The sequence below is a fragment of the Heptranchias perlo genome, chromosome 1 (assembly GCF_035084215.1).
Source record: "Heptranchias perlo isolate sHepPer1 chromosome 1, sHepPer1.hap1, whole genome shotgun sequence".
Classification (NCBI taxonomy): domain Eukaryota; kingdom Metazoa; phylum Chordata; class Chondrichthyes; order Hexanchiformes; family Hexanchidae; genus Heptranchias; species Heptranchias perlo.
In genome coordinates this window covers 49,820,425-49,834,011 of record NC_090325.1, presented here as the reverse complement: position 1 = coordinate 49,834,011, position 13,587 = coordinate 49,820,425, and the positions used below count along the sequence as shown (strand labels likewise).

At 43.3% G+C, this 13,587-nt stretch overlaps 1 protein-coding gene across 4 annotated transcripts in view; it reads right to left on the bottom strand.

The window, feature by feature from the left end:
• The window catches only part of pdzd2 (PDZ domain containing 2), a 365,301-nt gene that overhangs the window by 303,336 nt on the left and 48,378 nt on the right, over positions 1-13,587 (bottom strand). Inside the window, exon 1 of one of the 4 annotated variants that reach the window (XM_067984892.1) lies at positions 8,879-9,052. The exons of the other annotated variants lie outside the window; for them this stretch is intronic. The gene's annotated coding sequence lies outside the window, so the exon portion shown is untranslated. Of the gene's footprint in view, positions 1-8,878; positions 9,053-13,587 lie in introns of those variants that run through there. 4 annotated transcript variants of the gene reach the window in all.

Below are 13,587 nucleotides of genomic sequence, written 5' to 3'. Positions count from 1 at the left end.
GGGCCTATTTTCCCGCTAATGGGCTTTGTTCCACTGTAGAACATGCGAGTGGGGGGCTGGGAAATCAGACGGGGATTTCTTAAAGTGCTCTCACACGAAGTGCTAATTTAAATATTAAAACTGGTAACAATGAGCGCTGCGCGATTTCACGATTTTCTCGCAGAGAATTCATACGTGCTCATATAAAATGGGCAGTGAAGGTCAAGGTATAGGTGTCCATCAAATGAATACTTAAGTTCTGAAAACAAGTTCAATGTATATTTTTTAAAATTTCAAGTGAGTGATTAACCAAAATAACTAGTTGGTAAAAAATAACTCATAACAAGGAGCTGTTTTTGGCAGCTACATTCTGTAAAATACTATAGATCAGGATGGGCATAAATATAGCTTGAAACCAGCCTTGCATATACAGTGACACATGTCTGCAATGGACATCATTAGGACTGGCATGAGCTGTGCCATACAGATTTGTGTTGGAATCACTAATTTATTATTAGGGGATGACACCTACAGCTTAGGAGTGTTGTAGTTTTGGTACTATACTTAGACACAAAAGACAGTAGAAATAAAAACACGAAATACTGGAAATGGACAAGTCAGACAGGACCGGCAAGAAAATGATAGGCGAGCATTTCAGGTGGGACCCTTCATCAGAACCTACTGCAGAATTTTTTGTTTTTATTTCAGATGTCCATCATTTGAGTTTTTTCTTTTTATCTCTGTCCACATATGTCATATGGGCAGGTTTCACGGCCAACCGAAGCAAGAAATTAATCATAACAAAAAAAGAGATGCCTGTTTTTTTCTGTCATTGAAGAGCTGCTAACACAATCAAATTTGCAGAAATCCCACATTTCAAAGCTGTGTGGTCCTGTGGTTTAATTTGCAGATTATTAATTATGGGAAAACAGGCATTCTCCTGTTATTTGATTAAGAATGGAATTTCACCCTTTAGTCAGAAACAAATTTGAACTTAATAACGACAACTTGCATTTATATAGGGCCTTTAACGTAGTAAAACGTCCCAAGACGCTTCACAGGAGCATAATCAAACAAGTACTGCCACTGAGCCAAGTAAGGAGATACAAACATATAAGTAGTAAAAGGGCAGTTATAAACATATAAATAGTAAAAGGGTAGTCAAAGGAAGGCTGGGACCAATTAGGGAAAAAAAGGAGATCTTCTTTTGGAGACAGAGGGGCATGGCTGACGTACTAAATGAATACTTCGCATCCATCTTCATTGGAGAAGAGGATGCTGCCATTGTAGCAGTAAAGAAGGAGGTAATAGCGATATTGGATAGGATAAAAATAGATAAAGAGGAGGTACTTAAAAGATTGGCAGTACTCAAAGTAGAAAAGTCTCCCGGCCCAGATGGGATGCATCCTAGGTTACGAGAGAAGTAAGGGTAGAAATTGTGGAGGCTCTGGCCACAATCTTCCAATTCTCCTTAGATATGGGATGGTGCCGGACGACTGGAGGATTGCAAATGTTACACCCCCTGTTCAAAAAAGGGGAGAGGGATAAAACTCGGCAATTACAAGCCAGTCAGCCTAACATCGGTGGTGGGGAAACTTTGAGAGACAATAATCCGGGACAAAATTAATTGCCACTTGGAAAAAATGGGCTAATAAATGAAAGTCAGCAAGGAAAATCCTGTTTGACTAACTTGATTGAGTTCTTTGATGAAGTAATGGAGAGGGTTGATGAGGGTAGTGCGGCTGATGTTGTGTACATGAACTTTCAAAAGGCATTTGATAAAGTACCACATACTTGTTAGCAAAATTAAAACCCATGGGATTAAAGGAACAGTGGCAGCATGGATATAAAATTGGATAAGGGACAGAAAGCAGGGAGTAGTGGTGAACAGTTGTTTTTCAGACTGGAGGGAAGTTTAGAATGGTATTCCCCAGGGGTCGGTATTAGGACCACTGCTCTTTTTGATATATATTAATAACCTGGACTTGGGTATAGAGGGTATAATTTCAAAGTGTGCAGATGATACGAAACTTGGAAATATAGCAACAATGTGGAGGATAGTAACAGACTTCAGGAGGACTTAGACAGACTGGTGAAATGGGCAGACATATGGCAAATGAAATTTAACGCAGAGAAGTGTGTTGTGATACATTTTGGTAGGAAGAATGAGGAGAGGCAATATAAACTAAATGGTACAATTCTAAAGGGGATGTTGGCTGTTAAAAAAGCAGATGGGTTTCTGGGCTTTATTAATAGAAGCATAGAATACAAAAGCAAGGAAGTTATGCTACACCTTTATAAAACACTGGCTGGACCTCAGCTGGATTACTGTGTTCAATTCTGGGCACGACACTTTAGAAAGGATGTCAAGGCCTTAGAGAGGGTGCGGACGAGATTTACTAGAATGGAACCAGGGGTGAGCGACTTCAGTTGTGTGGAGAGGCTGTAGAAGCTGGGTTGTTCTCCTTAGAACAGAGAAGGTTAAGCGGACATTTGATAGACGTGTTCAAAATCATGAATGGTTTTGATAGGGTAAATAAGGAGAAACTGTTTCCAGTGGCAGAAGGGTCGGCAACCAGAGGACACAGATTTAAGGTGATCGGCAAAAGAGTGAGAGGCGACATGTGGAAACAATTTTTTGGCAGCGAGTTGTAATGACCTGGAATGCACCGCCTGAAAGGGTGGTGGAAGCAGAATCAACAGTAACTTTCAAAAGGGAATTAGATAAATACTTGAAGGGAAAAAATTTACAGGGCTATGGGGAGAAAGCAGGGGAATGGGACTAATTGGATAGCACTTTTAATGAGCCAGCACAGGCATGATGCGCCGAATGGCCTCCTCTTGTGCTGTACTTACTATGATACTAAGATGATTAGATCAGGTGGTCAAAGAGGTAGGTTTTAAGGAGCATCTTAAAAGAGAGAGGTGGAGAGGCAGAGAGGTTTAGGGAGGGAATTCCAGAGCTTAGGGCCTAGACGGCTGAAGGCACGGCCACCAATGGTGGAGCGAGGGAAGTCAGGGATGCGGAAGAGGCCAGAATTGGAGGAATGCAAAGTTTTTGGAGGATTGTAGGGTTAGAGGAGGTTACTAACGTAGGACCCTCTAGGTAAATGTTTACATCAGATTTATGTGAACCTAAATGAATCTTGCTCATCCAAAACTCTGCTGCCCGTAGCCTAACTCGCACCAAGTCCCGTTCTCCCATCACCTCTGTGCTCACTGACCTACATTGGCTCCTGGTCTGGGAACGTCTCGATTTTAAAATTCTCATCCTTGTTTACAAATCTCTCCATGGCCTTGCCCCTCCCTATCTCTGTAAACTCCTCCAGCCCTACAACCCTCCGAGATCTCTGCACTCCTTCAATTCTTGCCTCTTGTGCATCCCCGATTTTAATCGCTCCACCATTGGCGGCCGTGCCTTGAGCTGCCTAGGCCTTAAGCTCTGGAATTCCCTCCCTAAACCTCTCTGCCTCTCCACCTCTCTCTCCTCCTTTAAGATGCTCCTTAAAACCTACCTCTTGGTCCAAGCTTTTGGTCACCTGTCCTAATATCTCTTTATGTGACTCAGTGTCAAATTTTGTTTGATAATCGCCCCTGTGAAGCACCTTGGGACGTTTTACTATGTTAAAGGCGCTATATAAATGCAAGTTGTTGTTGATACACTTTGGATTTCTAGTGCACGTTGAATTCAAAAGAAAAATAATAGCATTAACTGCCATTTTAGTGGGCCAAATTGAATCAAACACTTCTTCTTAACCCCAGCAGACCAAGGGATATATTTTCCTCCATGCAAAGTTAAAGAAAATTCACTTAAACAGACATTGGTTTAATAAACAAAATTTCTCTAACTTTACACACAGCAAAACCCATGTATAAGTCTGTTGATTCACAACACTGTTGGTTGCATTTAGTACCATATGTTTATATTTTTAGAACCAACCTGGCCTAAGGGTGCATATTATTCTGAGAAAAACACACAGATAGTGATCTGTTCCCCAGCGCTTTCGACAGTTCTCCTTATGTAGATTTTTTTTCCATTTTGTTGGAACCAAATCTTGCTGGTGTTACTGATGGGACTCCGCTGAGCCTGGCTGCTCGATTGGTGGCCCTGATACAAGTCCTTGATCTTGCTGACTGGATTTCCTGTTTACATAAACTGAAAGTTAACTAAGCAGCACTAAAACTTCCCTAATCTTTGATGCACAGCACACTACTCTGATGGTTCCTAAATCACCCCCACATTAGCCTAACCGGGGCAATGCCCACCTTCGGCATGCCCTCTTTCTGCATCAATGCTACATTAAACAAGGGTGCAGCTGCCCCCAACATCACTGCCATACCAGCCAAGGTCACTGCTAATCATCGTGACACCATTGCTACATTAGCCAGGGGCACAGCTCAGTTGTCTTTGCAGTTATATATATACCCAAAAACTACAGCACATGCAGTATGATTTTTATAAACCAACCCAAATGTTATGGAAATTAAAACTAATTTTATTTTGAATTTATCACGCCTTTGGCTAAATTGTATTCGTATTTGCTTGCTCGTATGCCAGATGATGCTGGACTCTGCATTCCATGGTAATTAAAAATATCATTGTTGCATTTGTTTTGCCTGGGGTTCAGGGAGGACATTGAGTCGAGGGTCTGGTCATGGTATGTGCCTCACACACTACCGTCTGAATCACTTAGCTGCGTTGAATCTCACACTTGCCAGGCTGGTATTTCTCACATTATTGTCAGAAATACTGCATTCTTTATTATCCAGTGAATGTAATGCATATACTCACATTTGTTTTTGCTAACATTAGCAAAACAGAGCTAATAATCCAGAATCTTTCCTCTCTTAATGAGATCTCTACTTGCTAATTGTAGAGAATTTTGTGATGACCTCTGGTAGCTCAAGTGAGGGTCGATGAGGCCCTTCCCCCATTAGGCAAGTTACTGACGTTCACTGTGCAGCATGCAGATGATGAATGGCCACTTATGTAAGGTACCAGAGAGCAGCCAGCACTTGTGCTGAAGTACAATTACACAAGTCACTACCTCAGGCTTTTGACCTCAGCGCAAGAACCATAGATGCTTTAATATTGGGTTATGTGCTGTGCTACAACCGTGAGCTCCCGAAATGCAGCCAATGGCACTCTAGAAGTTCTTTATTGCTTGTCTGGTGTCTTGGAACTCAGGGCTATAATTACTTGAAACATTTGCAATGGAATACGACTACTAAAAATTTTTGTGCATTTTCTCCTGAAGGTTTCATTCACCCCAGCCACCCTCCATTTCCCCAACCAAGTGACTTTTCTTCAAGTTTGATGCTAGACTGAGCAGCACAAACTTTGAGGCACACACTCTGCCCATTTGTCCCTGAAAATTGCAAGTGGTTTGCCCTTTTTCAAGCCCCACTCCAGGGTCTTGAGCACATTATCTAGGCTGACACTCCAGCGCAGCACTGTCAGAGGTGCCATCTTTTGGATGAGGCGTTAAACCGATGTTCCATCTGCCCTCTCAGATGGACGTAAAAGATCCAATGGCGCTGTTTAAAGAAGAACAGGGAAATTCTCCCAGTGTCCCTGCCAACATTTATCCCTCAACCAACATCTTAACAGTTTAATTGGTCATTTATCTCATTGCTGTTTGTGAGGCCTTGCTGTGCACAAATTGGCTACCTTGTTTCCCTACATTACAACAGTGACCACACTTCAAAAATGATGAGGTCGTGAAAGACGCTATATAAATGCAGGTTCTATCTTTCTTTTTTATTTATATATACACACTATATATATTTTGGGGGAGAAATTGAACTTGCGCCCAGAGTTGGCAGAGCGATTGCTCCATAAGCCACTCCTTGCTAACCTGACGCCTGAGCAAAATTCAGTACCTGGCCTTATTTGAATGGAAGCGACGAGCTGCGGGCACCAAACGGGCATCCTGGTACAACTCACCAGTTGGGGTCTGACTGGCTCTGTTGCCTAGTCGGCCCACCGGTGGGTCCTAGGGGCGAGAAGTGAAGCCGATGGGGGAGTGAGCCTGGTCTGGCAGTGGCCTACTGCATTTTTGAGGAGAAGAAGAAGCACTCCTACTCGTTCTGGCTCCACAAAAGCATAACTTTGAAATAGTTTTGTGCCCGCTTTTTGAATGGCCTCCAGCAGTCCCATTAAGGACTACTAGTTAGGCCGCTCAAGATTGGTACAAGCTCTGCCCATTTGTATCTGAATTTTGCATCAGGGTCCAACAACTGGGGTAGGACCTCGATTTGCATAGTAAAGTAGCCTTACGCCTGTTTCAGGTGGGAAGGCTGCTTGTACATTTATAGACCCAGATGAATGTGGCATCAAGTAGGCTTTAGGTGTCAATGGGGCAGCCGAGGTATCTTCCACCCAATTTGTAACTCCTGGCCGCCTGTTTTTCACGGTTGAGTTAATCTTCTCTCGATAGAGAGTGACAGACAGGCGGATGGACAGGCGGACAGATAGACAGAGAGCCAGGCAGGCAGATTTTAAAAATGTTTTGAAAAAAAGTAATTTTGTTGTGTAGCATCAGTTGAGATTCATTGGCAATACTACTTCAAGGCTTTCAGCAACTTTCTGCTATTCCACTCCTGGGCACCTTCACTAAGCTGCATGTTCAGGATCAAGAGCTTTCCAGTATTCAGCCACAAGTAACATACGAGTATCATATTAACAGCTACTCTCTGGAAAACTTTATTTGTTCCCCTCCACCAGAACCTGTTACATACTATAAGTTATTTATTGCTTGTCTGGTGTCTTAGAACTCAAAGCTATAATTACTTAAAACATTTGCAATGGAATACGACTACTAAATTTGGTTTTCATTTTCTTCTGAAGGTTTAATCAGCACCAGCCGCTCTCAACCAAGTGATTTTTCTTCAAGTTTGATGCTAGACTGTGCCTGTTGGCAGGCTATTCAACAATAGCAGGCATTGCAGCTAAACATCATCCTCCCGTCACCCGACATCCCCACATGTGCTTTCCAGCAGGATCACTGGATAGTGATCAGGAGAGGGAAACATGCCTCAAGGTTACAACAGTTGTTAACCAGGACAGTAATTAAGATTTCCCGAATGGCAGCAACCTCCAATAACAAACATTTTATTGTAGTATTTGTAATCCTCCCTTCCTGGTAGTATCACCTGGTACCTGGACTCCTCATTCAACTAAGAAAACAGAACAGTCTGTACCACGGACCTCTCTATAGCTACTATCGGTGACACTCTGACCAGCCAACAAGTGCAGTGTAACCTGTCCACTAACTGCCAAAACTCACCCAACTGAAGCAAGCAAGTTGTCTTGCAGCTTGAATTCACAGCCTTCTTGTATGGAGTTGAGCACTCAGACAGACTCCTCATCACACAAACTAACAGGCCGTGCAACCCACTGCATTTATTCCTAGCACAGAATGCTTGTCAAAGTATACAGTCTCCCTCTCTCTCTCTCTCTCTCTCTCTCTGAGTATACACTAGTAACACATTTTGAGGCTGCATCAAATTATTCATTTTCATCCACCACAAAAATATAGCAAATTCATACCCTGACATAAAACTGTTCCTAAACTTCACTGTAGAAATCAAAAACAAAGCATGCACAATGATGCTGTATTTCAGTCTGAAATCAAGACTCGCATGAGATGATCAGGGGTTAAATGTACCTTTGGGAGGTTTTCTTTTATTTTTGTAAGTGAAAAATACCACTGATAGAAATCAATAAAATTAGGCCCTGATAATATTCCAACTATAGAATTCCATACACTAAATCACTTCCCATTTCCTCCTGTTATATACAGTCCCATGAAGTTCCATTCGCTAAATGCACTTCTCACTCCCAGTTATCCACAATTCCTGATCCCAGGCATAGAGTTTTACCCAGTCATTCTCATCACTCATCAACGCTGAACTTTGCCAGTCTAACACTTGCCAGTCACCTTTTTTCTCCACAGTATTTACAAGGAATCGTATTATGTCACAAAAATGCCTGGATTTTAACTCCCAGCAGGAGTCGCGGGGGCAGAGACTGAGGCAGGTGGAAAACCGTCCGGACCCCGCAGCCTGAGGTCCGGGAGATTGGCTGTCAGTTTCTACCCAAACCCGGCAGGAAGCCCAAGCTGGCCGACAGCCAGGAGCGGAATTTCAGGTGGCAGAAGGCCGCCGCGAGGGACCCAATGGAACAGACCCCAGCAGTCAGGTAAGTGCATAGGACGGGTGGAAGAGGGGGTGGAGGAGGACATCGTGGTTTGTGGAGGGCGGGAAACCTCCTCCATGTCCTGGCCCACAAGAAAACCAAAACAAAATGTAAATAACTTTCTTCTCAGGGCCTCCTCTTGCCCTGGATCAGTTTGCCGCCAGCTTGGCCTGTTGGTGAAGCCACAACGGCTTCTTCATGCAGCCCGATCTGAATATTTAAAGCAGGACCCCGCTGCCTTCCACCGGGTTTCCCGCACGCCTGCTAAAAATAGCAGGTTAAAATTTAACATTTTAATGGTGATATACTTGGGAGCGAGCCACATCAAGAGCGCTGGAGCAAATCTCACCAATATGAGAGGCATGCATAAAATACTCCCAGCTAATAAAACGAGTAACCGGACAGAAATTAACCTTATGGCAACCAACACAGCTTAAATATTGAAAATATCTATTACATCATTTAAACCTTGATTTTGTTATTTCCTGTGATTAAACAGCTGCTATAAACCGCTGTGGAAATTGAAGTATCAATTGGGGTAATAGATACTTTCCATACTTAAACGATCTGTCATATACCTGGACTGATTAGAATCCTTCACATACAGCATAGCATAAACATCAAGGCACTCATTCGCCTTTAATTCAACCACGTCTGCTGTCCAAACATTTCTCACAGTCTGCAAAGTTTTCCTTGTACCTGCTGTTTTTTCGGGAATCTCATGGCTCTTTTTCTCTCAATTCACTTCAGCATTCACTGCTTCCTTGGAATCTCTGTCCAGAGCAGCTGGTGCCCTGAGCTAATCCTGTCTGAGAAGGTTATCATTCCCATGTGGCAGTTAATTGATATAATCACCTACTGGCTTTTACTGCAGGGGGGATGGGGGGGGGGGTGGTAACCGTTGTCTGAAGTGTGCAGCCCAGCTGCTAACTGACTGGAGCGTACTGTCCCACTGAGCTCCTCCACAAGCACTGTTTTCTATTTTCTCTGGCATCCGCCTGCATGTGCTTGGCTGCTGGGTGCTGCAATCTTATTCGCACTTGGCTGTTTTCTTGCTTGTCACGTGCTGCTGAGAGGAGGTCCTCTATCACTGCCCAGATACATGAGACGCTTTTCTTCTACCGTTCATTTCCACTAATCACCCACCCCTTTCTCTTGCCTTCTCCCATCTTACTTCAATCAACATCCAGCCGCTCAAGAAAAATACAGCTCGCCCACTCTAAATTAGAGGAAAAGCTACTTTATGGGCCACCCAGCTAAAGTCATTAGGAAGCCTGATCTGGGCAGTGAAATTGTTTATAACACACCCATTTGATGCTTCCTGCCTGGAGTTAATGGGAACACAAATAAAACAGGAAAAGGGTATTTTGCTTTGGAAAGCAAGGTCACACGCAGTGCTTGCAAGACTGCATCAGTTAGAGAAGCCAGTGTTTCGTGCTCTTACTTATGCCTTTAAAAAAAACAAAATAAAATTAGGTTTTCCATTTCAGTGGCCCAAATTAAATAACTTTTTTTCACTATATCTATATATGTATATATATATTTAACAGAATAGAACTGTTTCACTTTACATGTTTCTTCCTTATAAAATGAAAACATTTCCATATTGCACAGTGCAGCGTAGACATCGTGGTTTGCTCCGTAATGGCGCGAGTTAGGGAGTGTGCAATTAGCACACGCCTGACTGTTTTGTGTATCTTTCCAAGGTCGGCTGAATACATGTTTTATGGGCAACTGAGTGACACCTCCCTCTGCTGGGTAGGAAATCACGTGCTGCTGTGGGCCTCAAAGGACACAACAACAACAACTTGCATTTATATAGCGCCTTTAACGTAGTAAAACGCCCAAGGCGCTTCACAGGAGTGTTATCAGACACAATATGACACCAAGCCACATAAGGAGGTATTAGGACAGGTGACCAAAAGCTTGGTCAAAGAGGTAGGTTTTAAGAAGCAACTTAAAGAAGGAGAGGTAGAAAGGCGGAGAGGTTTAGGGAGGGAATTCCAGAGCTTAGGGCCTAGATAGCTGAAGGCACGGCCGCCAATGGTGGAGCGAAGGAAATCAGGAATGCGCAAGAGGCCAGAATTGGAGGAGCGCAGAGATCTTGGACTCAAGCAGTTCAAAGGGGATCATCTCTTTTTCAAGACATAGAGGAATGATACAACCTTATTACTGTGCAGCCAAGTGTACAACTAGTACTTGTTCCAGTAGCAATGGCACTGCTACTTGATATACTCTTTGATGAGGGCTCTTTGGCAATAAGGTAGAAGAAATGCTGGAGGGCTGCAGCATCAATGGCAAAACCTCGGCATCATTCTCGCTATAGCACCAAGGAACTGAATTCCCTGTAGGGAGTTTAGTTATCGCATCCACTGGTCCGCACTGGGACCACCTCAGCGATCATTTTGTGGAGATACTGGGTGATGTGCAAGCCTGGTCTCACATAGTTTGTGCTGTCAAAGTTCAAGCCCCTCCACCCATCAGTGACCCTCCTCCCAGCACACCATCTTGGACCTAGGTGGGAGCCACACAGCTGTATTTACAACCAAGTGGGAGAGATTGAGATGCATGAGTCACTGAGATTATCACCAAGGGTATCCTTTGCACTTTTAAACCAGTACACTGCACTTTCAAGGAATGGTCTGGTCTGATCATCTGAGAGACCCGAAGTTAATAGTCACACTGATGGCCAAGATAGACAGTCTTCTATAGAACACATTCAACCAGATCATCAAATGGGAGAAATCTACTCACCTTATTTTTTGATCCCAGAAATCTAACAGATATTGTCCCCTCCTCAAGCTCTGAACATGTAGCTGCACCGGAAATCATTCAAGCAGGAGACTGGCCAGCCACAACAGAACCGAAGGAAGTGTTTTTCACATTGTCATTCAGCAATGTTACAGAAAATTTCTCAGGATCAATCCCTGGGTTGCTGCAACACACGGTATTCGTTTGGCCCTATCTGCATTCCCCCTCCACTGGCTTTATATGAAATGCCTTTCTGCTGCTGCTGGGTATTTGCAGTTGCGCTATCCACCTATAGCTGCTGAGTGGCTGAGCGCTCCCTTGTTGAGAAACCCATCCAGACAGCTGTCCAAATGGTTCTCATCACATTCGGAGAGCTCAGCTTCATCTTTAGTGACAAGAAGTCTTTACTACAGCCAAATCAGGAGATAACGTTTCCAGGCACATGATTCAATATGGCCATGGGAAGAATCTCCTTGCCTCCAGGTCATTTTGAAGCCTTCCAGAAACTGACTTCCACTTTTTCACATGCAGTTGGAGATTACTGCAGTACTGTATCTTTGTGTACTTGGTCTGATGGCACCACTGCTCAACTGTCCATTTCAATTTGCTCCATCAATAGCCCCCATCCCCCAACAATGTCTCCATTATCCCAGCTGATGGAGATAAGAATTTAAGAACAGAAAAGGCCATTCAGCCCATAGAGACATTTTTGTTAGCATTATCTTTTTAATTCCAATTCCAGTATTCTTAGACATAAAGAAGGAATGCATTCAAGACCAGGGAATTATCAACATTACATAATGAATGAGGCAAAGGCAGTTTGATTAAGATGACCTAATTCAACAGAAATTAATTTGACTAGGAGTCCATTAGAGTGGTTTGCCACAGAGAAATGAAAGACATTGATTAGACACCAGGCAATTCCACAGACTGGGATGAGAAGAGTTCAAATAATTAAATCCTGAGTGTAAATCTCACAGACCCCAGACCTTCTCACAATTTTCGGAGTCTTCTCTAATCTTTGCGCAGATCTTGGACGTTTTTCTGGCCACCTCGCAAAACCAGGATTTTCTTCGACCTCCTTCCAGACCCTGGACCTCCTTCAACCTCCTCAGAGATTTGAGTTTTCTGAGAATTCTCACAGACCTCAGACCTTCTCCAACCTCCTTGAAGACTCCAGTTCCTCCTAGCTTAGTATTACCTGCAAATTTGGATATGCTGCTCTCTATTCCATTTAATAAACAATTTTAAAAAACTGTGACCCCAGCACCAATTCCTGGGGAAAGCCACTTGTCACTCCCTCCCACTCCAAGAATGTCCCTTTTATCCCAATTCTGCCTTCTGCTTTCCAATCAATTTCCTACTTGTGCCATGACGTTAGCAAGCAATCCCTCGTGTGAAACCTTACCAAAATGCCTTTAAATTACGTAGAAATACATAAAAGTTACAACAAACCATACAGCCCAACCAGTCCATGTCGGTATTTACCCTCCATACAAACAAATAGTTGTAATCACATTCACCCATCCTGTTCCCATATCCCTTCAACTTTTAAAAAATCTAAGAAATCAAAATCCACCACTGTGACTCCATCAATGAACTCCATTAGGTTAGTTAGATATAATATACATTTCATAAAACCATGCTGACTTTTGTCAGCTCATACTTTCCACACACTCGTTTAATCTGTTCCTGTTGATAGAGTCTAGCAATTTTCTCACTGCTGACATAAAACGCACTGAACTGTACTTACTTGATTTATTCCTTCCTCCTTTTTTGTATAAGGATGTAATAAGAACATAAGAACATAAGAAATTGGAGCAGGAGTAGGCCAATCGGCCCCTCGAGCCTGCTCCGCCATTCAATAAGATCATGGCTGATCTGAACCCAACCACAAATCTAAAGAACACAAGAAGTCGGAGCAGGACCCGGCCACATAGCCCCTGGGCCCTCTCCACCACCCACAGGGCATTGACCGATCCGAACTCAGCTTCATGTCCAATTTCCTGCCCGCTCCCCATAACCCCTAATTCCCTTTACTTCTAGGAAACTGTCTATTTCTGTTTTAAATTTATCTAATGATGTAGCTTCCACAGCTTCCTGGGGCAGCAAATTCCACAGACCTACCACCCTCTGAGTGAAGAAGTTTCTCCTCATCTCAGTTTTGAAAGAGCAGCCCCTTATTCTAAGATTATGCCCCCTAGTTCTAGTTTCACCCATCTTTGGGAACATCCTTACTGCATCCACCCGATCAAGACCCTTCACAATCTTATATGTTTCAATAAGATCGCCTCTCATTCTTCTGAACTCCAATGAGTAGAGTCCCAATCTACTCAACCTCTCCTCATATGTCCGCCCCCTCATCCCCGGGATTAACCGAGTGAACCTTCTTTGTACTGCCTCGAGAGCAAGTATGTCTTTTCTTAAGTATGGAGACCAAAACTGTATGCAGTATTCCAGGTGCGGTCTCACCAATACCTTGTATAACTGCAGCAATACCTCCTTGTTTTTATATTCTATCCCCCGAGCAATAAAAGCCAACATTCCGTTGGCTTTCTTGATCACCTGCTGCACCTGCATACCAACTTTTTGATTTTCTTGCACTAGGACCCCCAGATCCCTTTGTACTGCAGTACTTTCCAGTCTCTCGCCATTAA